A 24,771-nucleotide genomic window follows, 5' to 3' on the forward strand; every position below is an offset into this window, starting at 1 on the left:
AAGTCCTTTACCGCGGACACGGCTATTCGAATAGATGATATTAACCCTGCAGGGGTGTACTTCTTCATACATGTTTCCACCACTTAGCGTCTGCACACGACATGTGCTCGACAGACTTCAAGCGAAAGCCGACGTGGGTGTAGACCACGACCTACCTAAACACTCAAGTCTCTAGTCCAGGTTTATCGCCTATTCGGGTTCCATCCATGAGGAGATCCGGCCGGAGTTTCGCTCACAGCCCCAAACGATGTGAACAGGGTTCCGTGACACCAAACGGGCGCCCGGTATACCCGGCCACGTGCCTACCGCATCACAGCCCACCCCTACGGTCAGCGCTGTCCACAGCCTCCAGCATACTACAAACACCAGAAACTACTTGCAACTCCTGGACAGAGGACAAGGGTGAATAAGAAGTCGAGCGGGGTCATATTTCAGGGCCCAATGTATGGTAGTAGCTGAATCATGGATCACAAACACAGAACTCAGTTCCTGAGGACGGCTGCAATGAGACAACCCACCATGTACTCCTACATGGCCTCTCACCGCTACCTTTACCAAATCGTGTTCACACACTTAGCTCACACACAGTAGGACATGTTCACACGCCTCTGATTCATCCCCGATGAATCAGACCTGACTCAACTCTAAGCAGTAGCAGGCATGACAAACAAGCATGAATGAGTAGGCACAACAGGGCTCAAACAATTCCTACTCATACTAGTGGGTTTCATCTATTTACTGTGGAATGACAGGTCATGCAAAGGATAAAGGGGTTCAGCTACCGCAGCAAGTAACAGATGAATCGTTGTAGTCCTAATGCAGTAAAAGAGAGCAGGAGCGAGAGAGTGGGATTGTATCGGAATGAACAAGGGGGTTTTGCTTGCCTGGCACTTCTGAAGATAACATTGAGTCTTCATCAGTGTCAACGATCACATCATCGGTATCACGTCTATCGAGAGGGGACAAATACCGGCAACACAGAAAGGAACACAATCAATGCAATGCACAATATGATGCATGCTCATGACATGGCAATATGAATGTGTTTTGAGCTAATGCAACTAGCAACAGATTAAATGAAGTTGGTTTGAATATAAGATTCAAATTTAAACCCCATATGTGATTATTCAAATGCCATTTAATTTATTTGTGCTAAACAGCAGCTATAAGTTGTTCTAACATGCATGAAAATGGTACAGATGGATTCCTTGAATTTTTCTGATAATTTTTCATATATAAATTATTTAATTTGGAGTTACGGTTAATTTTCTATGATTTATTGAAGTTTTAGGCATTTTCTGAAATTTCCTGATTATTTTTTAAATCTAGAAATACTTATTGCGTCAGCCTGACATCATCATGACGTCAGCAGGTCAACTGGGTCGCCCAGAGTCAAACCTGACGTGTGGGGTCCACACGTCAGTGACTAACTAACTAACCTAATTTAATTAGAGCTTGGGCCCGCATGTCAGTGTCAGCAGAGGGGGTAATTAGTTAAAATAGACTAAACTAATTAGCAGGGGGGCTGGCCCCACCTGTCATCGACCCAGGGGGGGTCAAACCCCTGGTCAGCGGGGCCTAACCCGCCGGCGGCTCGTCGCCGGTGGCAACAGGCGCGGCGGAGGGCTCGGGCTCACTCCTCCGGCGTCCAAATGGACGGAGGAGAGCGGCTACGGAGAGCTGGAGCTCACCCGCGCCCGTTTCAGCAAGCAGCAGCAGCTAGGGCGGCCGGAGACGACGGCCCCGAGCTCGGCAGCGGCGGCCGGAGCTCGGGCGTGCTCGGGTTCGATGTTACACGGCACGGCGAGGTCAGCTGAGGGCCTCTACGGACTCCTGAGATCACGGTGAGCACGACAGTGGCCTCGGATACGAGCTGGGGTGGCTGTGGCCACGGCCATGCCATGGCTGACGGCGAGAGATTCTCGGGCAAAGTGGTGGGGCTAGCTAGAGAGGGAGGTGGGGCACGGGAAGAGGGGGAATCAGCACAGGAGCTCACAGCGGGTGCAGTGGTGGCCTCGGCGAGCTCGGGGAGGCACCGGAGCCGACGAATTTGACGAAGACGGCCGGCGGGTCCGAGGTAGAAGACGACGTCGATGGCGGCGATGCGGCACGTCCGGGGCCTCGTGGCTCGTTGAGGAGGTAGAGGGAGGACCGGCGGAGCTTCCTGGGGCGTCGGTGAGGCTAGGGGTGGCCGGTGGCCATGGGTACGGCGATGATGGCGGCGAGCTCCGCTCGGTGGTGTGCGCGGGAGGGAAGCAGAGGAGGGAACGGGGTCCAGGGGAAGAGAGGAAGGGCTGGACGGCTCCGGGCGGCTGCGTGGCGTCTCCACGCATGGATAGGCTCGAAGGGGGAGGCCTCCAGCGCGAAGCAGGAGGTGGCCGGCGCTCTTCGGGCGCGCGCCACGCCTCGCCTCTGCCTTCTGGCAGAGGAAGAAGAGGACAAGGGGGGGAAGGTGGGCTGGGCCGCGCTGGTGGGGGAGCTGGGCCGGCTGGTGGCTGCACGGGTGAGGCCAGGTAGGCTCTGTTCTTTTTATTTCTGTTCTGTTTTTCTTTTAATTAATTCTTTTGCCACTGTTTGAATTAAAAATAATAATTCAAACAATGCCAAAGCTCCTCTGAATATTTTTATATTGCTAGATGGACTTTTCCAAAAGCTTATAAAATATTTCAGGGGGTATTTGAAATTATATTCTAATTATATGAATATAATTCAAATTCAAATAGCTAATGATTTAAATTCAAAGTCCCAAAAATAAATCCTTAAAAATGTTCAATATTTTGGTTGGGACCAGAACCCTTACCAAAAATTATCAAACATTTAAGAAGAGCCTTTTGGAGCAATGGATGAGATTTCTAGGGTTTTTGCCCCTCTTTTATTTAGGGTTTTGAGGCTTCCAATATTCCTCAATTCAAGTTTCAAAAATATAGACATGATGCACACCTGAAGCTAGCCTAGAGCAATACCAGAAGCTAGGGATATGACAACTCACCCCCACTAAACAAGAATCTCGTCTCGAGATTCAAGCGTAGGTTAGGATGAAGGGAAACGCAAACTAGTATAATCTTCACGATCCAGGGTGCACTTCAAATGAACGTTGATTTGAACACCATTATTGTCTTGAAGTCTTGCTCTGAGAAATCCTGTCAACATGACATGGAGGGAAGAAGGAGACTCTAGAAGGGTCGATCTTCTCGAAGATCGAACAACTCAGGATTAACTCACGGAATGAGACATAGCAACATCTCTCGAGCTGACAGATGAAGCACACCTCTAGAGAAATGGAGTGGAACAGATGACGAAGGTTCACTAGGTAGACAACGATTCCACACCGGGGTGAGTTGTCATGATACCACGATGAAACATCCTGGAGGGGGGTGATTCGTAGATTATTATCTTAAGTGGCAAAAAGAATTACCTTTGATACCGAGATCATTGAAACTCTTTAAACCAACCTAAGGCAATTCTCGACCGATCGTTTGGAGGGGGGTCGGTAGAATGGCATACTCGGACTTGGATGATGTGGATTACCTTGTTGAAGACAACGTAATGGATGAATTTGCTTATCACCGGAAATGGAAGAGACCCATGGTAGAATGGCACATTGGCGGTGCAAGCTAGGAACAAAATGCAAATGCTGGGAATGATTCTGGTAACTGGGGAAGAACCCAACAAAAGAGAGCGAATTCACTGTTTGAAAAGGTCATAGCATTTACCGAGGAAACTGAGAGGAATCCCAGTTAGAGATGATGATAACACGTAGTGCTTGTGCGTGCTCTCAAGAACTTGAGCATTTCCACAATCATCAAGGTTTTATCAACAACCGCGTCAAGGGTGCTGACAACACAACATACTACCATGATGAATAGCGATGGACGATGCAGATGCGAAGGAGGATAACACTTTCGCATATTTCACCTTAGCGAGGCCAAGCAAATAAAATCTGGATGATCGACCGAGAGACATTTAGCACTCCGCTTCTAATGTTCTCCTTGATGTGCTAGTGTAACCCATTCATAGAAATGGTCTGGTATCTAGAACATCAACTAAAGGTCGGACTTCGGAAAGACAAAAAATCATAAGGAACAACTAGGGAGTAAATCCTACGAAATCCCTATGGGGAGGTGGCCAACTTCTCCAATCAAGATATTATAATAACAGGTCTTCCGGCTGGGTGTGTTGACCACGACATCCACATTACCGGTTTCCGAGGGACCGATATTATAGTTCTTGGGAAATGTTCCAACCATCATATCTGCCTGAGATTCAGCTCTGGTTGGTGTTAGGATATTCCAGGCTCATCGAGTCTTAGGAAGAAAAATGAAAGTTTGCAACACAAATCGACGAGATGACGTTGCGGGATTCTCGGGAGATGAACTACGATAGCAAGCTCCAAAACATGAGCTGGTTCTTCTACAAACATGTGAACACGTTGTCCCAGACAAGCATGCCCACATGGTAGTCTTACAATAAAACACTACCGAGTTCTGGTTGGGAACCATCAGCGAGGATATCAAAGTTCTTTCATAAGTCCGGATTAGCTCTTATGAAGATACTCCTTCTCCTTGAACAAATCAATCAGTGGCTTGGTGTGCTAGGGATACATATGGAATGAAGGTTGCAAGTCTCCAAACCATAGAATACTTTGCACATATGCATGACTGACTTGGGATGATTCCAGAGGAAGCAAAACTAACTTTCTCAAATTCACGGCGGCAACTTTCACCAAATGCACGTGTATAAGAGGAAGTCACTCCTTTCATCAAACAAATACTTCATGAGCTAGCATGAAGAAATGCTTTCAAAAGTTTCCAGCACTAGCTTAATGTTCAACAACATCATGGAGGAGATAAGGATGTTGCCAATGGGCTCAACAACAATTCATCTAGGTTTCCTTTTAAAAGGAATTCCATAGTTAAGTGAACACGGTGATAGCATTGGTCAGACCCAAAGGATATAATGGTGTATGCTCGAGGGATCAACCTCGAGTAAGACAACATTACGAACATCGTTGGTTCCGACTTGATTTGACGATAGCCCACACTCAAATCAAAGGATTGATAAGACAATAGGTCCAGCAACTGATCACAAGGACCAATCGATGAAGATATCATCTTTCTTCAACACACACTACACAAGAATATCCCTTTGGAACGAACTAAGTCAGGCAAGCTTTTATCTTCCAACTCTCCAAGTTGTTGTCTAGCTTAACCAACTAGCTCAGGGATATCTAACACCGATTCTTGGAGAGAAGGTGGTTCACAAGAAACCAACTTGATCACGAACTCAACATAGCGGTCAGGTGACAACCCGGTAACACCTCCAAGAAGATATTTGGAAAGTCACGAACCACCGGTATGTTACTAAGCTCGAGAACAATCTTGCTTTTGAGGGCAAGACGATATGATCAAATGAGTGAGGACTTGACAAGATCCTAACTCATCAATCGAAGGGTGCACCGAAATAAGGACTAGGTAGCACGATCAGTCTTAGAAGGATGATTCGAGAACCAACATACTAAGAATGAAATTATTATCCTTTAACTACCAAGCAACAGAGTTGCTAGCAGTATTGATTTCACACATCACAATTCATTTGTCGGTATTCCGGTTGCGACAACACGGAACCGAGGAATGAACAATGATGGCAAGACGTATCGTTGTACCAAGAGTTCATAGGATGGTGTGCAATTCCTATAACAATCTCGATATAAAATATGTAATACTCCAAGGTAGAGCAGAACCAAAAGCTGGATTGGCATTTGATCTGCGGAATACAACTACTTTGACCCAATCCTAGATATGGAGGAGGTACTGGAGTTTGTTTCTCCTAGTCATTCCGGAATAGAATGGCTTGACAGACCACAAGAGTCATAGGCATCGATGAACGAACGCACGCATACTCTTGACTATCAATTGATAGACGAGGGTCAGAATGCAACTAAAGAGAACAACTCAAAGGAACATATAACTTTCTGAGTTGTGGATGCATAGATTAGTATGTCGAACCAAGTTCAACATATTTCTTCCGGATAACCCATGCAGAAAGGTAGAACTGGCAGAGTCACGATTTATGAATGGAGAACTCCTCAAGAATAATCCTGTTGTGATATTTCAGTTCAACGAGGAACTTTTGCCATAAATAGTTCATAGTATTTGGAAGAAGGAAATACCACGAACATCGAGGACTATCGCAAAGTTACTAATATCCTAAAGGAACTAGCAAACACTATCGACATGAAGTAAGTAGGGTGAATCTCGGGTTCAAAACCCAGGAGTAGAATACCTACTACTAAGTAGCATCACGGAATGCTTTCGAGGATAAAGGCCAGAATCATCACACTGGGACACCAATCATGGCTAAATTACTAGGTGATCCCCTAAGACACCTAGGGTCATAATAATAGCTCCAACATATATGTCAGGGCAATAAATTACCTCAAATCAACAATTAGTGTGATTGAGCTGGCATAAAGGAACATCGAAACCAGAGGGAAAGGATTTTGCAAATTGCTTCAAACTATTTAGAAACCTGGGATGACTCGGATAGCATAACGGCTGTAAATGCTTAGAAAAGATTTGAGACATTCACAAAATGGTGGCATAACCACTCAGAAGCACAATATCAAGGTTCCGAGATCAACAATTAACATACGGAAGTAGTAGGAACTGAACTGAGACTTAAAGCCAACAATCTTATAAGTCTACTGATTAGTAACACGTGATCCTAATAGAAAGAAGAGATAGCCTAGTTCTTAATCCCCGCAGGAAAGATAAGATAACTCAGATCAGAAGGGCATGAGGTATAAGGAGTAAAAAGAGCCTTACGTTCCATCCCACAATCAATTCCCTTATATAACTAAAGAATTTTCTAGACTCAACTTCGACCAGTTTGGCTTGGTAATCCTACAGGCAGTCAAGCTCTGATACCAACGCTGTCAGGACCCCGACTCAATGCCACATCGATCTAGCATGTAACACCTCATATCACTTTGCGGCCTCACGCACGGTATTCCCACGGGTGTCGCCTTACCTTTGCCCGGGACCGTTTGCGCCTTTTGGCACACGTATATGACAGTGTCGCTAGCATCCATATGATAAGGAGCCCGGGCTGACATGGCTAGTCGTAAACCCAAAGCGGCACAGACTTACAGAGACAGGCATCCATGACCCAGCATCGAACGTGTCGGTCATCAGCGAGTGAATCCAGGCTGTAGCACTGGGCTAGCAGGACTCCGGTATTCATCGCGTGACATTTCCCTGAAGGGACAGACACCGGAACGAAGAAGGACACATGCCGGCCAGCCTAAGTGTTCCGGAGCAGTAGCAAGCTACCATGGCTCGGTGGAAACACTAGGAGACATTTCCCCGTAAGAGAGGCTACTAAAGATAAACAACTAGATGGTCAGATCCCACACATACCAAGCATTTCAATGCTTGATATGTGCAAATACAACATGGCATCACAACATGACTCTACGACTCAAGTAATTTATCAATAGGCTCCGAGGAGCGAGATATTACAAACATGGGTCTCATGACCCAACATTCAGAGCATACAAATCAAGCACAAACGGAAGCTATCATGTCTGAGTACAGACATCTATAAATGAAAAAGGCTGAGAAGCCTGACTATCTACCAAATCCTGCCGGGGCACAAGATCGTAGCTGAGGTATCAAGCTAAACGTCGAAGACCACGCGGAAATACTAGTGAGACTGAAGTCTCTCTGCAAAAACATAAAATAGGCAAACGTGAGTACAAATGTACCCAGCAAGACTTACATCAGAACTATCTACATATGCATCATTATCAACAAAGGGGATGGTGGGGTTTAACTGCAGCAAGCCAGCTTGACTCGGTGGCTATCCTGAACTACGACTGCAAGTAACTCTTTTGAGGTGGCGCACACGAGTCCACATATTCACCATATCAATACACCACTATGGATCCGCTCCCGTCTCCCTACGAGAACGCCATCCATAGCACTCACGCTTATCTTGCGTATTTTAGAGTATCCACTTTCACTTGTCTATGAACTGATATAAGCAACCCAGAAGTCCTTTTCCGCGGACACGGCTATTCGAATAGATGATGTTAACCCTGTAGGGGTGTACTTCTTCATACATGTTTCCACCACTTAGCGTCTGCACACGACATGTGCTCGGCAGACTTCAAGCGAAAGCCGACGTGGGTGTAGACCACGACCTACCTAAACACTCAAGTCTCTAGTCCAGGTTTATCGCCTATTCGGGTTCCATCCATGAGGAGATCCGGCCGGAGTTTCGCTCACAGCCCCAAACGATGTGAACAGGGTTCCGTGACACCAAACGGGCGCCCGGTATACCCGGCCACGTGCCTACCGCATCACAGCCCACCCCTACGGTCAGCGCTGTTCACGGCCTCCAGCATACTACAAACACCAGAAACTACTTGCAACTCCTGGACAGAGGACAAGGGTGAATAAGAAGTCGAGCGGGGTCATATTTCAGGGCCCAATGTATGGTAGTAGCTGAATCATGGATCACAAACACAGAACTCAGTTCCTGAGGACGGCTGCAATGAGACAACCCACCATGTACTCCTACATGGCCTCTCACCGCTACCTTTACCAAATCGTGTTCACACACTTAGCTCACACACAGTAGGACATGTTCACACGCCTCTGATTCATCCCCGATGAATCAGACCTGACTCAACTCTAAGCAGTAGCAGGCATGACAAACAAGCATGAATGAGTAGGCACAACAGGGCTCAAACAATTCCTACTCATACTAGTGGGTTTCATCTATTTACTGTGGAATGACAGGTCATGCAAAGGATAAAGGGGTTCAGCTACCGCAGCAAGTAACAGATGAATCATTGTAGTCCTAATGCAGTAAAAGAGAGCAGGAGCGAGAGAGTGGGATTGTATCGGAATGAACAAGGGGGTTTTGCTTGCCTGGCACTTCTGAAGATAACATTGAGTCTTCATCAGTGTCAACGATCACATCATCGGTATCACGTCTATCGAGAGGGGACAAATACCGGCAACACAGAAAGGAACACAATCAATGCAATGCACAATATGATGCATGCTCATGACATGGCAATATGAATGTGTTTTGAGCTAATGCAACTAGCAACAGATTAAATGAAGTTGGTTTGAATATAAGATTCAAATTTAAACCCCATATGTGATTATTCAAATGCCATTTAATTGATTTGTGCTAAACAGCAGCTATAAGTTGTTCTAACATGCATGGAAATGGTACAGATGGATTCCTTGAATTTTTCTGATAATTTTTCATATATAAATTATTTAATTTGGAGTTACGGTTAATTTTCTATGATTTATTGAAGTTTTAGGCATTTTCTGAAATTTCCTGATTATTTTTTAAATCCAGAAATACTTATTGCGTCAGCCTGACATCATCATGACGTCAGCAGGTCAACTGGGTCGCCCAGAGTCAAACCTGACGTGTGGGGTCCACACGTCAGTGACTAACTAACTAACCTAATTTAATTAGAGCTTGGGCCCGCATGTCAGTGTCAGCAGAGGGGGTAATTAGTTAAAATAGACTAAACTAATTAGCAGGGGGGCTGGCCCCACCTGTCATCGACCCAGGGGGGGTCAAACCCCTGGTCAGCGGGGCCTAACCCGCCGGCGGCTCGTCGCCGGTGGCAACAGGCGCGGCGGAGGGCTCGGGCTCACTCCTCCGGCGTCCAAATGGACGGAGGAGAGCGGCTACGGAGAGCTGGAGCTCACCCGCGCCCGTTTCAGCAAGCAGCAGCAGCTAGGGCGGCCGGAGACGACGGCCCCGAGCTCGGCAGCAGCGGCCGGAGCTCGGGCGTGCTCGGGTTCGACGTTACACGGCACGGCGAGGTCAGCTGAGGGCCTCTACGGACTCCTGAGATCACGGTGAGCACGACAGTGGCCTCGGATACGAGCTGGGGTGGCTGTGGCCACGGCCATGCCATGGCCGACGGCGAGAGATTCTCGGGCAAAGTGGTGGGGCTAGCTAGAGAGGGAGGTGGGGCACGGGAAGAGGGGGAATCAGCACATGAGCTCACAGCGGGTGCAGTGGTGGCCTCGGCGAGCTCGGGGAGGCACCGGAGCCGACGAATTTGACGAAGACGGCCGGCGGGTCCGAGGTAGAAGACGACGTCGATGGCGGCGATGCGGCACATCCGGGGCCTCGTGGCTCGTTGAGGAGGTAGAGGGAGGACCGGCGGAGCTTCCTGGGGCGTCGGTGAGGCTAGGGGTGGCCGGTGGCCATGGGTACGGCGACGATGGCGGCGAGCTCCGCTCGGTGGTGTGCGCGGGAGGGAAGCAGAGGAGGGAACGGGGTCCAGGGGAAGAGAGGAAGGGCTGGACGGCTCCGGGCGGCTGCGTGGCGTCTCCACGCATGGATAGGCTCGAAGGGGGAGGCCTCCAGCGCGAAGCAGGAGGTGGCCGGCGCTCTTCGGGCGCGCGCCACGCCTCGCCTCTGCCTTCTGGCAGAGGAAGAAGAGGACAAGGGGGGGAAGGTGGGCTGGGCCGCGCTGGTGGGGGAGCTGGGCCAGCTGGTGGCTGCACGGGTGAGGCCAGGTAGGCTCTGTTCTTTTTATTTCTGTTCTGTTTTTCTTTTAATTAATTCTTTTGCCACTGTTTGAATTAAAAATAATAATTCAAACAATGCCAAAGCTCCTCTGAATATTTTTATATTGCTAGATGGACTTTTCCAAAAGCTTATAAAATATTTCAGGGGGTATTTGAAATTATATTCTAATTATATGAATATAATTCAAATTCAAATAGCTAATGATTTAAATTCAAAGTCCCAAAAATAAATCCTTAAAAATGTTCAATATTTTGGTTGGGACCAGAACCCTTACCAAAAATTATCAAACATTTAAGAAGAGCCTTTTGGAGCAATGGATGAGATTTCTAGGGTTTTTGCCCCTCTTTTATTTAGGGTTTTGAGGCTTCCAATATTCCTCAATTCAAGTTTCAAAAATATAGACATGATGCACACCTGAAGCTAGCCTAGAGCAATACCAGAAGCTAGGGATATGACACAAGCGGAGCGAGCCAATGGCTTGATCCTCAAAGGGTTGAAACCCCGACTGATGCGTGACCTCAAGCATGCGGCTGGAGCATGGGTCGACGAACTTCCCTCGGTGCTTTGGGGTCTAAGGACCACGCCTAATCGATCGACTGGAAGAACTCCATTCTTCTTGGTCTATGGAGCTGAAGCGGTCTTGCCGAGCGATCTGCTCCACAATGCTCCTCGAGTCGAGCTCTACAACGAAGTTGAAGCGGAACAAGCGCGGCAGGATGCAGTCGACCTTTTAGAGGAAGAAAGAGAGATGGCTCTGATCCGATCGACCATCTACCAACAGGACTTGCGTCGCTTCCACGCCAAAAACATGAAGAGTCGAGCCTTCGAGGAAGGGGATTTGGTTCTCTGAGTGGATTAGCAGAAACCACACAAGCTTGCTCCTTCTTGGGAAGGACCCTTCATCGTCACCAAGGTTCTCCACAATGGAGCGTACCATCTCTACAACGTCGAGCACAACATCGACGAGCCCCGAGCTTGGAACGCGGAGTTACTCCGCCCCTTTTACACTTAAGTATTCACTCGGATGAGTTGTAATAAAAGTACTTCTGTAGTTCATATTTCGAAAGATAATAGTGTCATAATTTCCCCGATGATTTTTTCACTTTTATTTGTTCAGTAAAATTCCCCCAGTGGGTGGCTTAGCTGTGAATCCGTTTCGCCTAAGTTTGTAAAAAAAATCCTTACCGAGTGGTGAGCCGGCCTCCCACTCGGGGGCTTAGCTGCGAATCCGTTTCGCCTAAGTTCCAATAAAATCCTACCGAGTGGCGAGCCAGTCTCCCACTCGGAGGCTTAGCTGCAGTCCAAGTACTCGCCTAAGTTTTTATAAAATCCTACCGAGTGGCGAGCCAGTCTCCCACTCGGAGGCTTAGCTGCAGTCCAAGTACTCGCCTAAGTTGTTATAAAATCCTACAGAGTGGCGAGCTAGTCTCCCACTTGGGGGCTTAGCTGCAGTCCAAGTACTCGCCTAAGTTTCAATAAAATCCTACCGAGTGGTGAGCCAGCCTCCCACTCGGAGGCTTAGCTGCAGTCAAAGTACTCGCCTAAGTACAAGTACAACATGCGCTCTGCAAGGAGGACGAGGTGCAGGTCGACTGCTACTCTCTCCTCCGAGCTACGCCACAAGTACAACATGCGCTCTGCAAGGAGGACAAGGTGCAGGTCGACTGCTACCCTTTCCTCCGAGCAACGCCACAAGTACAACGTGCGCTCTGCAAGGAGGACGAGGTGCAGATCGACTGCTACTCTCTCCTCCGAGCTACGCCACAAGTACAACATGCGCTCGCAAGGAGGACGAGGTGCGGGTCGACTGCAACTCTCTCCTCCGAGCTACGCCACAAGTACAACGTGCGCTCTGCAAGGAGGACGAGGTGCGGGTCGACTGCTACCCTCTCCTCCGAGCTATGCCACAAGAACAATGTGTCTTCCATAAGAAAGACGTCTTAAAAATCCTACCGAGTGGAGAGCAAACCTCCCCACTCGGGAGCTTAGCTGCAGCCCCGTGCTCGCCTAAGTTTTGAAAATCCTACCGAGTGGAGAGCAAACCTCCCACTCGGGGGCTTAGCTGCAGCCTCGTGCTCGCCTAAGTTTTGAAAATCCTACCGAGTGGAGAGCAAACCTCCCACTCAGGGGCTTAGCTGCAGCCCAGTGCTCGCCTAAGTTTTGAGAATCCTACCAAGTGGAGAGCAAACCTCCCACTCGGGGGCTTAGCTGTAGCCCAGTGCTCGCCTAAGTTTTGAAAATCCTACCGAGTGGAGAGCAGACCTCCCACTCCGAGGCTTAGCTGCAGCCCAGTGCCTGCCTAGTGAATTGGGGAACAAGTCGATTGCAATAAGCACCTCGCTTTAACCTGCAAAAGATACCTCAAACCAAATGCAAGAGTATTTAAAATGTCGAATCCAAATTTGGATAACACCTAACGGAACCGAAAGTGCTCAGGCGCTAAGCCTGTTAAGGTTTATTGGTTACAAAAATCACTCGGCATACCGAGGCAAATTTAAAGTGTCGAGCTCAAGAAGTTTTTTACCCCTCCTGTGGAGGGCTGGAAGGTGCAACAAACTCGTCAAGGTCGATTCCATCAGCAATCCGAGTGGCAGCGGCGATGAAGGTCACCATGAAAGACCGGAAATCATGCTTCTTGGTGTTAGCCACCCGAAGGGCCGCCAACTTGTCTTCTCGTGCATCCTTGCAATGGAATCGGGCCAGAGATAGAGCAACATCTGCGCCACACCTGGCAGAGGACTTTTTCCACTCCTGCACTCGACTTGGGACTGTGTTCAGTTGAGTCATCAGGGACTCGAGGTCATTCTGGAGCGCCTCTCTAGGCCAGAGCGTAGCGTCGATGCGGGAAGTGGCGACCTTCAGCCTTGCGAGATAATCAACGACGGCAACAACACGAGATTCGAGCCGGAGCACGTTCATGGCGACTTCTTCATTCACCGGAGAGTTGATGGGGTCCAGGTTTGGCTCCAGTCGACCAGTCTCCTCTTCAAAATTCTGGCAAAATTCTGCAAACACAACCACCGAGTCAAGGTAACAGTCGAATGGAAAGATCACAGTTAAAATACCTGTTTGGTGCAAAAGATTACCTTCGAGCATGAGGAATAACTCCTTGGCGAGTCCGCCCAGATAAGCCTCCAGATCGTTCTTCTTCCCCACCAACTCACTGGCCTTGTCACTCAGGGCAATCTTGTCACTTTTTAGTCGACTGACCTCTTTGTTGGCATCATCAAGAGCAGCTTTTAGATTGGTGTTTTCTTCTTCAAGCTTGGTGACGGAAGCCAACTTCTCGTTTGCGAGCTTGGTCTTCTCTAAAGCTGTTTTCTACATTTCAGCCAACTCAAGGTCTTTCTTCTTCTGGGCATCCTTCACTTTGCCTGCAAAGTTACGGTAAGGTCAGACTTTGAAACAAATGAGGAGCAAAGGCAGTCGTCGAAAGCCTCACCAAACATACCTTTAGTCTCCTCCTTCGCTTTCGTCAAATTCTCCTGGACCAACTTCAGATCAAGCTCAAGCTGGATATGTTTGTTCTCCAGCTCGGTGTAACGAGCAGCAAGGTCGCAGGGTTTCTACAAAGAACTAATCGACAAAATGTCAAAGATAATTCACTTCCGAGTGACTAAGGAAAAATCATACGTTTCTAAGACTACAGCCGAATACAAACATTCGACCGTAGTCTCGGGGACTACACCCAGTGGGTGCACTCAGCGTGCCCCCACTAGTTCTATCAAGATAGAGTCGACTAGTCGACCAACAAAAAAAACGAAAAAAAATAAACAAGACGTGTTCTTCAGACTGTAGTCAACTGCCAGTAGTCGACCATAGTCTCGGGGACTACACCCAGTGGGTGCACTCAGCGTGCCCCCACCGGTCTGTAAATCCGTTCGACCTAATCGAATGAAGGAAAAAGTTCAAGACATAAAGACTATGGTCGACTGCCAGCAGTCCACCATAGCCTTGGGGACTACACCCAGTGGGTGCACTCAGCGTGCCCCCACTAACTCGGAATTTCAATCGACACACCCAGTGGGTGTAGGACAATCACTAGGAATTTCAGAAAGAAGAATCTTCAGACATCATATCCTAACAGAACAGGCGGTGACCGACTGACCTGAACTTTACTCTGAAGAGCGGAACTGGCGCCATAGGCTGCCTGGCTAGCTTCTCGGATGGCCTTCACCTACTCCATCATGACTCCTGCCTAGCGTATTGCCTCTTTAGCAGCGCTGGCTTGGTCCACTGGGACGTAGTGGGTCGAGAAAAGTGAAGGCTGTGCAGCACTCGACGACGCGGGGTGAGCACTCGCCAACGGCACCGCAAAAGATATGGTAGGTCGAGTGATGTTTCCTCCCTCCGCGACCAGTGTCTCGGGTGCTGGCACGTCCTGAGTCACCTTGGCAGCAGACGCTTTCCTGCTCCTCCTTTGCTTCAACGGTTCCTCATCATCGTCGTCAGGAAGGGTGATAACGACATTAGACGGAGCTACAGAAAAGAATCAAAGTAAGAGACCAAGAGCCAATCGACTAAAGACGGAACTATGAGAGTCATACCAGGTTTTGAGGTGGCGGCGTCTTCCATCTCATGATCGTCAGCCCTGGCCGAGGTATCAGAAGTAGCAGCGCTGCAATTCCAAAAGTCAGTCGGTTGATTCATGAGCCGACCAAGAATAAGTTCATGGGGAATAGAAAAACTCAAGTAGCATCATTACCCTGAGATAGTGGGGATCACCATCTTCATCTTCGGCAAGGCCTTGGCCGGCTTCGACGGTGCCATCCTGGATTGCTTCGAAGCTTTCTCGGTCGGCACCGGAGAAGTGGCTTGAGGGTGCTTGGTCGACTGAGCGACAGTTGCGACCCCCTTACCACGCTCGGTCGCAGGGTCGTGAACGAGCTTCGAGCGTCTTTCCGAGCGAGGTGGTGCCACTTCCTCCTCCTCCTCTTCTTCCTCCTCCTCAGAGTCATCACCGTCATCGTCATCAGCAGCATCCGAATCCCAATCCTCTTGGCTTTCGCCCCCACTTCCTTCCTCCTCCTCAGTCGGCGTCTGTGCTCCATTGGGCATCAAGTATAATTCAGTGGTGGCCTGACAGACAACAAAACAAAGATCAATCGACCAATTTGCAGCAAAAGCAGAATGAGTACAGCAAGATTACAATTGAAGGTAAAGTGGGCGTACCGTGTCGGAAGTGTAGGAATGGTTGAGTGGTGGAATCCTCCTGGCTCCTCGAGGGTTGTTCTTATTCCCTGTGACCGCAGCCATCCACCTCTCCAGTGTGGCATCGTCGACTGCTTCTGGATGGACCCGAGTTTCATCCTCGGTTCCACAGTACTGCCACATTGGGTGGCCTTGGTACTGAAGTGGCTGGATGTGCCGCCTAAGGAAGACCTCCAGAAGGTCCATGCCCGTCACTCCTTCCTGAACTAGCTAGACTACACGCTCCATCAGCATTTTTACTTGGGCTTTCTCCTCAGGGAGCACTTTCAGAGAAGAGGGTTTGTTCACTCGGTCCATGGAAAACGGAGGGAGACCACTCGACTGCCCCGGCGTCGACTCGTCTTGGCAGTAGAACCAAGTCGACTGCCATCCTCTGACCGACTCAGGGAGGGTCATGGCCGGAAAAGTGCTCTTGCTCCTCATCTGAATCCCAAGACCCCCGCACATCTGAATAACCTTAGTCCTATCGTCATCTGGACTCGCCTTTTTCACTGTCTGTGAGCGACAAGTGAATATGTGCTTGAAGAGACCCCAGTGCGGTCGACAACCCAGGAAGTTCTCGCACATGGACACGAAGGCAGCAAGGTAGGCGATGGAATTTGGATTGAAATGGTGGAGTTGCGCCCTAAAGGAATTCAAGAAACCACAGAAGAAAACACTTGGAGGCAGGGAGAACCCACGGTCTACGTGAGTGGCTAGAAGAACACACTCACCCTCCTGCGGCTGCGGTTGCCACTCGTTCCCCGGGAGCCTCGCTGCCCCGTGAGGGATCAAACCCTCGTTGGCCATCTCGTTGAGATCCTTCTCGGTGATGGTCGACCTGATCCAATCCCCTTGAACCCAGCCGTGCGGCAGGCGGGACCTTGACGAGGATCCGCCCCGACTGGTCGCTCTCCCTTTCGCCTTCCCCGTCGCCGTCGCCTTCTTCGCACGCTCCAAGGCCGCCGTCTTCTCCTTCACCATTGTTGCCGACGAAGCGCGCGAGGAGCGGATGGGCAAGAGCGAGAGCAAGCACTGCGAGCAGAGATGGAGAGGAGAGAAGGAGGGATGGGGATGTACTGTTCTGAAAACCCTCGCCCGACGCATTTTATAAGGACGCTTCCGAGTGGATGACATGTGGGCCCAGACGATCCTATCACATCCCGAAACAGTCGCGCACGCTTGATACGTGGCGAAAAAGGCGGCACGGAAATCGAGGCGTCTATGCCCTATCCCATCCGAGCGCCGCGGTCCGCCCCGCTTCGCGCGCTTCCCAAAATTCGGATCCCACAAAATCTGCTAGCAACAGATCAACCTGTCAGACGGAAGATTTCCTGCGATCCGTCGCTCGGAAGTTTACTAAGTTCAAAAGTTCACTCGACATAAGAAAGGAATGGATCAAGGCGACTGAAAGAAAAGTTGCTGCATCAACAAAAAGATTATTTTTCCAAGTTGAGGCATGTTCAGAACACAAAAACAGGTCGGAAATATTAACAACTCCTTCCTCACTCGAACCTCGATCCATTCGGGGGCTAATGATGAAGTCATGTACCTAGGGTAGGGTCACAGACCTGTCTTAAGTACCCTTCCCAAGGACATCCTCAGAAGAAACTGCCTTCCAGTCGACCAAGAGAGACTTCACTCGACGGACTCGACGGACTCGACCATGAAGACTCACTCGACCACCAGGAGATCAAGAGCCACTCTGCATCCAAACGGTCTGTAATTAAGTAGTCTTTATGGCATTTAGGACACTTTATGTAAGGCGTTACCAGTAACGCCCAGCCTTAATGTACTTTAAACCTTGCATAACTGAGGGCCGGAGGGGTCTGGCATACACTATATAAGCCACCCCCCTCCTCAATGTAAAGGGTTCGCACCCCAGTAATCCATACACACATAATCCAGTTGACCGCCTCCGGGCTCCGAGACGTAGGGCTGTTACTTGCTCCAAGAAGGGCCTGAACTCGTACATCCTTTGTATTCACAACTGCTCCATAGCTAGGATCTTGCCTCTCCATACCTACCCCCCATTCTACTGTCAGACTTAGAACCACGACACTATCATCTCAAAAGGATTCTCCTCCAAAAGTTTTCCATCTTTTTTTATGAGAATCTCAAACATAAACTCACAAAGAGAAATAGTTTAATGTGATGTCTTGAACAAGGATATATCAAGAAGAGACTCCCCGTGACACCTGCAAGTCCCGAAATCGCCGCATACCAATTCCATGCACATATTTCTGGAATGTAAAATTTGGTAGAGACTTGGTAAATAAATCAGCAAGATTTTCACATGATTTAACTTGCAAGATGCTTATTTCTCTGTTTTTCTGAAGATTATGGGGAAAACCCACTTAGGAGAAATATGCTTAGTGATATTACGCTTGATATATCTTGTTTGCGTCTGTGCAACACATGCCATATTATCTTCATCGATAATGGTAGGTGATTCTATTGGATCAATTTCACATGTCTGTTGTATGTGGTTTGGCATTCTGCGAAGCCATACACATTCACGTGATGCTTCAAATAATGCAATTATTTCAGAATGATCGATAGATGTTGCCACCCGAGTCTATTTCGAAGAGTTTCATGATATAGCAGTACCACCATGTAGGAACACAAAGTCGGTCTGCGATCTGGCATAATGGGTATCAGATAAATAGCCAGCATCTGCGTATCCAGTCATATCAGAGTCCTGATTTCTCCACTGGAAAATAGGTCAAGATCCTTTGTGTCTTGGAGATGTTGAAAAATATTCTTCAGTCTAGACCAATGGTGTTTGGTGGGAGCTGTGTTGTGTCTAGCAAGTAGATTCACTGCAAATGCGAGGTCAGATCTCGCGCAATTTGCAAGATACATAAGCGCTCCAATGGCACTGAGGTATGGAACTTCGGGTCCCAACACCTCTTCTCCATCATCCCTTGGCCTGAATGGATGTTTCTCTACGTCTAGAGAACGAACCACCATGAGAGGTTTAGATGGGTAGGATTTGTCCACATTGGATTTCTCCAATATTTTCTGGATATAGGCAGCTTGGTGTACAATGATACATGAGGGAAGGTGCTCAAGTCGAATACCTAAAGAAAATTTGGTTTTACCCAAATCCTTCATCTCAAATTCCATCTTTAGGTGATTGCGTGCTTCATCAATATCTTGTTGCCAATGATGTTGAGATCATCAACGTACACAGAAATGATGCAAAATAATGTAGAGGACTTCTTGATGAAGACACATGGGCAATCACTACGGTTGGAGTAACCTTTCTGAAGAAGGAACTCATTGAGTCGGTTGTACCACATCCGTCCCGACTACCTTAAGCCATATAATGACTTATTCATCTTTACACAATACATGCTGCATTTTGCATGTTTATTCAGGACAAAGATTCCATCAGGAACCTTCATATATATATGTCCGAATCTAGTGACCCATAAAGATATGCGATCACAACGTCCATCGACTGCATAGATAGACCATTTTGCACTGCCAAAGATATAAGATTTTGGAAAGTGGTTCCACTCATTACTGGAGAATATGGCTCATTGAAATCAATGTCGGGTTTCTACGTGAAACCTTGTGCTACAAGGCTCGCTTTATATCTCACCACCTCATTGTTCTCATTCCATTTCCGGAGAAAACCCCATTTGAATCCCACATGGAAAACACTGGGAGGTGTCGGCATTGCTTCAATGAATACCTTTCTTTCCTTAAGCGAGGCAATTTCTGCTTGGATTGCATCCTTCCATTTAGGCCAATCAGAGCGCTTTTGGCACTCAACAATAGTCCTTGGATCATGATCAGTGAGAAAGGTATCTGCAATCTTTTAGCAAAAAAAATATCAACATCGTAGTCTTTTGGTCAAGTGATTCTCCAGAATCAACATAGTTGATGGAGATTTCCTGCACCCCTGGTGACTCTTCGTGATTGCCAATACATTTGAGTCTGAGTGTTCCAATGTCCCAGCCAGTGTGCGCAGACTGAAACGGGTTGTGGAGGTTGCCCTTCCACTAGGTGTATACAAACCATGAGGTGTTTGTCAACATTGAGTTAACTTGCATTTTCTGACTCTGGGGTGTTTCTCCTTGATTTCCGTTGCTACTTGCTAGAAGCTTGCTCCAAATCAGAGGCCGTACTACCCCCCGTCCTTTTACAAATAGGGAGTTGAGTTGTTTTTATTGGTACCTCCATTCTTTAGGGCACATTTCTGGCCAAATTTATGGAATTAGTAACACCTTTCAAATATAGTAAATGAATCTGGTAGATTATTTGCAAGATGTTGCAAATTTATGATTTTCCAAACTTGGAGTTCAGTCTCTTGGGTATGTGGATCAGAGGATGAAATGGCTTGAGCATATCGAGTTCCAGGCATTTTTTCCGGTACTTGAAATATCCCCCTAATGTCAGAAAATGCTCCTCATAAAATATGCAATCAGCATGATGAGCTATGAACAGATCCCCGGTAAGGGGTTGTAGGTACTTGATAATCGATGGTGATTTGTACCCCACATAGATCCCCAGTTTCCTATGTGCCCATAGATGTCTGTTGTGGTGGTGAGATCGGGATGTATGCAGCACATCCGAACTTACATAGATGGGAAATGCTAGGAGGATTTCCACGTACCAATTGCAGAGGGGACGTACTGTGATATGAAGTTGGCCTCAGTTGTATCAAGTCAGCAGCTTGTTAAACAGTGTGACCCCAACAAGAGGTTGGCAAGTTGCAATTCATCAACAAAGGTCTTGCAATGAGTTTGATCCTCTTAATCAATGATTCAGCCAAACCATTTTGTGTATGGACATATGGAACAGAGTGCTGAACTTCAATCCCCAAACCATGCAATAATCATTGAAAGCACGTGAGGAGAATTATGCGGCATTGTCCATTCAAATTGACTTAAGTCGACTTTCTGGATAATGGGCTTGCAACTTAATGACTAGCCTGATTCTTTTGGCAAATGCATGGTTTCGTGTGATAGAAGACACATATGTGACCATTGTGAAGATGCGTCAAGTAGAACCATGAAGTGCCTGAAAGGACCAGATAATGGTTGTATGGGACCACAAATGTTTCCTTGAATACGTTTAAGAAACTAGAGTGGTTCAGCTTGTATTTTAAGGTGCGAGGGCCTCAAAATTAGCTTTCCCGTGGCATAAAATGTGCACACAAGGTCTGAAGAATGAGTAAATTTTGACTCAAGAAAATTATGACCAATGGAATTGCTAGTAATTTTTCTCATCATCCCGATGCTGGGATGGCCTAGGCGATCATCCCAGGTTTGGAATGCGTTAACATTCTGAAAATTACTTTGTATGCAACATGTTCTACGTGTTTTCTGTATGCATAGTACAAACCTGACGATAGAGAAGGAATTTTCTCATGTACCTTTTTGCCATATCTGTGATCTTTGGTAAAGAGTAGATACTCCTTGTCGGTGTCAAAACCGGCGGATCTCGGGTAGGGGGTCCCGAACTGTGCGTCTAGGCGGATGGTAACAGTAGACAAGGGACACGATGTTTTTACCCAGGTTCGGGCCCTCTCGATGGAGGTAAAACCCTACTCCTGCTTGATTGATATTGATGATATGGGTAGTACAAGAGTGGATCTACCACGAGATCAAGGAGGCTAAACCCTAGAAGCTAGCCTATGGTATGATGGTTGTTGTGATTGTTGTCCTACGGACTAAAACCCTCCGGTTTATATAGACACCGGAGAGGGCTAGGGTTACACAGAGTCGGTTACAATGATAGGAGATCTACATATCTGTATTGCCAAGCTTGCCTTCCACGCCAAGGAAAGTCCCATCCGGACACGGGACGAAGTCTTCAATCTTGTATCTTCATAGTCTTGGAGTCCGGCCGATGACGATAGTTCGGCTATCCGGACACCCCCTAGTCCAGGACTCCCTCAGTAGCCCCCGAACCAGGCTTCAATGACGACGAGTCCGGCGCGTATACTGTCTTCGGCGTTGCAAGGCGGGTTCTCCTCCAAATTCCATGTGCTTGCCGAATAGTATCCGGCTTCCTTATAAATGTTGCGCTCCTTGGCTTCCACGCCCAATAATGGCCCTCTTCCACGTGTCGTACGAATGCGAAAGGCCAGGGTATTTTTACATTTTACCCCCAAACTGCGCGAATAAGCTGCCTATAAGAGAGGCAAGAATCCAGATCCAAATCACACCATCCTCCTTCCGCGAGTACTCATTGGAGTGCTTTTGACAAAAATCCACTCCATCATGGACCGTCGACGCGACTCCTCCTCTCGCGCTCCCAGCCCTCAGCCAGGAGATTGGAGGAGGTGTTCAGTCCCGCACAGTGAGCTGGTGACGCTCCAAGCGGAGGGATACCTTCCTCCGGCCTTTATGGTCCCGGTTCGAGCCGGGCTGGCCACCTAGAAAGGTGGAAAGCAGGCGGAGGCCACCCCCAGTCCCTCCAAAGGAGAGCGGGTGTGCTTCGTCCTTTATATAATAAGGGGGCTCGAATTTCCCATACATCCGTTTCTCCGGGGGCTTCTGGAGTTCTACGGACTCCAGCTTCATCACCTCACGCCCGCCTCCATTCTGCACATTGCGGGTTTTGTAGCTCCTTGTGAGATGTTCTTGGGCATCGAGCCCCATTTCGCGCTGTGGAAGAGATTGTTTTGCATCATACCCCGTTCTTACGAGGGGTCGATATATCAAGTGGGCGGAGCCGAAATATGGCGCATCACCGGGACCGGATATCTGTCCGGAACCCCAAAGAAGGCGTCCGAAGATTGGCCTTCAGAATGGTTTTATGTGGAAGACGCTCCACTGCCGGACCCAGTTCGGATCGGCCTCCCGGAGTTCAGCAACGCTCCTCTGAAGAAACGCCTGAGTTGGCGCCCGCGGAGCCCTCAACGGGAAGATGATAGGAGCGTCCATTATCTGATGGGCCGGATAAGGTTGCTGGCTCATTCTGGATTGACCATGACCGGAGTCATGGCCACGTGCATAATGCGAGAGGTGCAGCCGCTCCAATATAGGGGCAACCCCATGTGGGATTTCAACGGGGAGAATGACACCACCCGTCACAGCCGCCAGGGGCCGGGATCGGCCGCCGATCTGGTGAAGATCCTGTCCGGCTTGTACAAGGGGGAGAAGGAGGAATTCCTCCAAATGAGTCCATTAAATGGATTCTCCATGAATAACCCTCGGAGCTGGGTAAGCGAACATTTATCTATCCGATCCGTACTTTCAAAGTTAAGTGTCTTACTTTATGATTTCGACACAGGAACTGCGCCGGGATGTGGAGGGCATACACAGTCCGGATCCACAACCCGAGGATCCAGGAAGATCCCTTGATCCGGCCTCCGAAGAGGATCCGGACATAAAGGTGGAACTGATCAACGGGGTGTTCCACGAACTTAGCATGGACAATGCTCTAGTCGCCATTACGGCCGACTACCCTGGTTTATCTCCGGCTTCCCAGGTAACTATGACCAGAGCCCTGACACCATTACTTCGTCGGTGCTTATTTCTAACCGCCGCATATCAACGGTGTCTCGCAGGAGGTGCCTTCAAGGCGGGAAGCTGATCCCGTGGCAGCTGACCAACACGGGTCAGTTCGGCCCAGCAGGCGGAAGAGGGGTGCGGTGCGAATTGAAACGTCGCCGCGAAGGTATGTCACGCCCCCATTTTTAAGGAAAAGACCCCTGTGAAGTATATTGATGCTCATGACTTTTCCAGGAGAAAGAGCACTCGCCGGACTGTGCCCGGAGAGGTTGCCAATCAAGCCTCCGCCAGCCAGGCTCCAACACCTGGTCCAGAGGGGGAGGCGAGCGCAAGGCGCGAGCCGGATGCTCCTCCAACGGAGGATGTCAACAGGCTGTCCGCCACCAGGTCTGAGGTGGAGAGCGCCATGAATCATAGGCGCCGCCGGACAGTTCTTCGTGACACGTGTTTCTCCCCGGAGGCGTTGAATGCCTTTAACGCAGGAGACGCGCACCTCCGTGCCGCTCAAGATGGTTTAACCAGAGCCACGAAGCAGTATGTGAAAGACATACGGGTAAGGGATTTTAATAGTTGTATATGCCAGTAGCCCCCGAGACTTAAAGTAGTTAAAATAACTGATTTGAGGATCATTTGATGTGCAGGATCTTACGGAGAAGAATACCCAATTGTCCCAGGAGCTACAAGAGTGCAAGGCCCAACTTGAACCGCACTAGCCGCTGCAGGAGGAGACACAAAGACCCCCTCCGGTAACACATATTTCAAAAAGATAAGCAGTGTGCGGCGTGCGTATAAGTCTGACAATAATATTGCAGATGTTGCCGGACTTGATCCGGACAAGCAACAGCTACTGCGCCAGCTGAAGGCTGACGAGAGGGTGCTTATGAAGGTGCAGCAGGAGAGGAACAAACTCCAAGATGCCCACACCAAGCTGGGAGAAGAGCTAAAAGGTGTCTGGGCCCAGCTGTCTGGCTCCGTGAAGGAGAATCAGCGGCTTCGTCGCGGCATCTATAGTAAGTGCTTGAGCAAACTCTTTTGAAAAGAAGAGTTCGGCGAGGAAGTCGATTGACAGAAATGTGTCTGTAGGTGTGCTCATAGGTCGCCCTGCGGAGGAAATGCCCGGTTCAACGGGTGACCAACTTCCCGAGCTGCTGCAACTGCATGAACGTGTTCGGCAGGCGATGAGTGGCGTTGCCCAGGCCTTATGGCCGCCCGTCTCCCTACCCGAGGGTCTTGGAGGGCTTGCGGAGAAGCTTCAAGGAGAACGGAAGCGCTTCCGTCTATGGAAGATATTGGCCTATCGTCAAGGCGCCAGGGAGGCCTGGGCCATGGTGAAGACGTGGTACAAGAAGGCGGATCCGAACCACATGGCCGAGGTCGGACCTGTGGGGCCCGATGGGAAGGAGATCCCTGTGAGCTTAGTGTACGGCCAAGTAGAGTTGGCCGCTAAGTATTCCCAACGGGACTGTAAATTAGACAGCCTGTTAGATGGGATTGAAGAGGAGTACAATCAGTCAATGTGACGATGTAT

This window comes from Triticum dicoccoides, chromosome 7B, assembly GCF_002162155.2.
Source record: "Triticum dicoccoides isolate Atlit2015 ecotype Zavitan chromosome 7B, WEW_v2.0, whole genome shotgun sequence".
Taxonomy (NCBI): Eukaryota; Viridiplantae; Streptophyta; class Magnoliopsida; order Poales; family Poaceae; genus Triticum; species Triticum dicoccoides.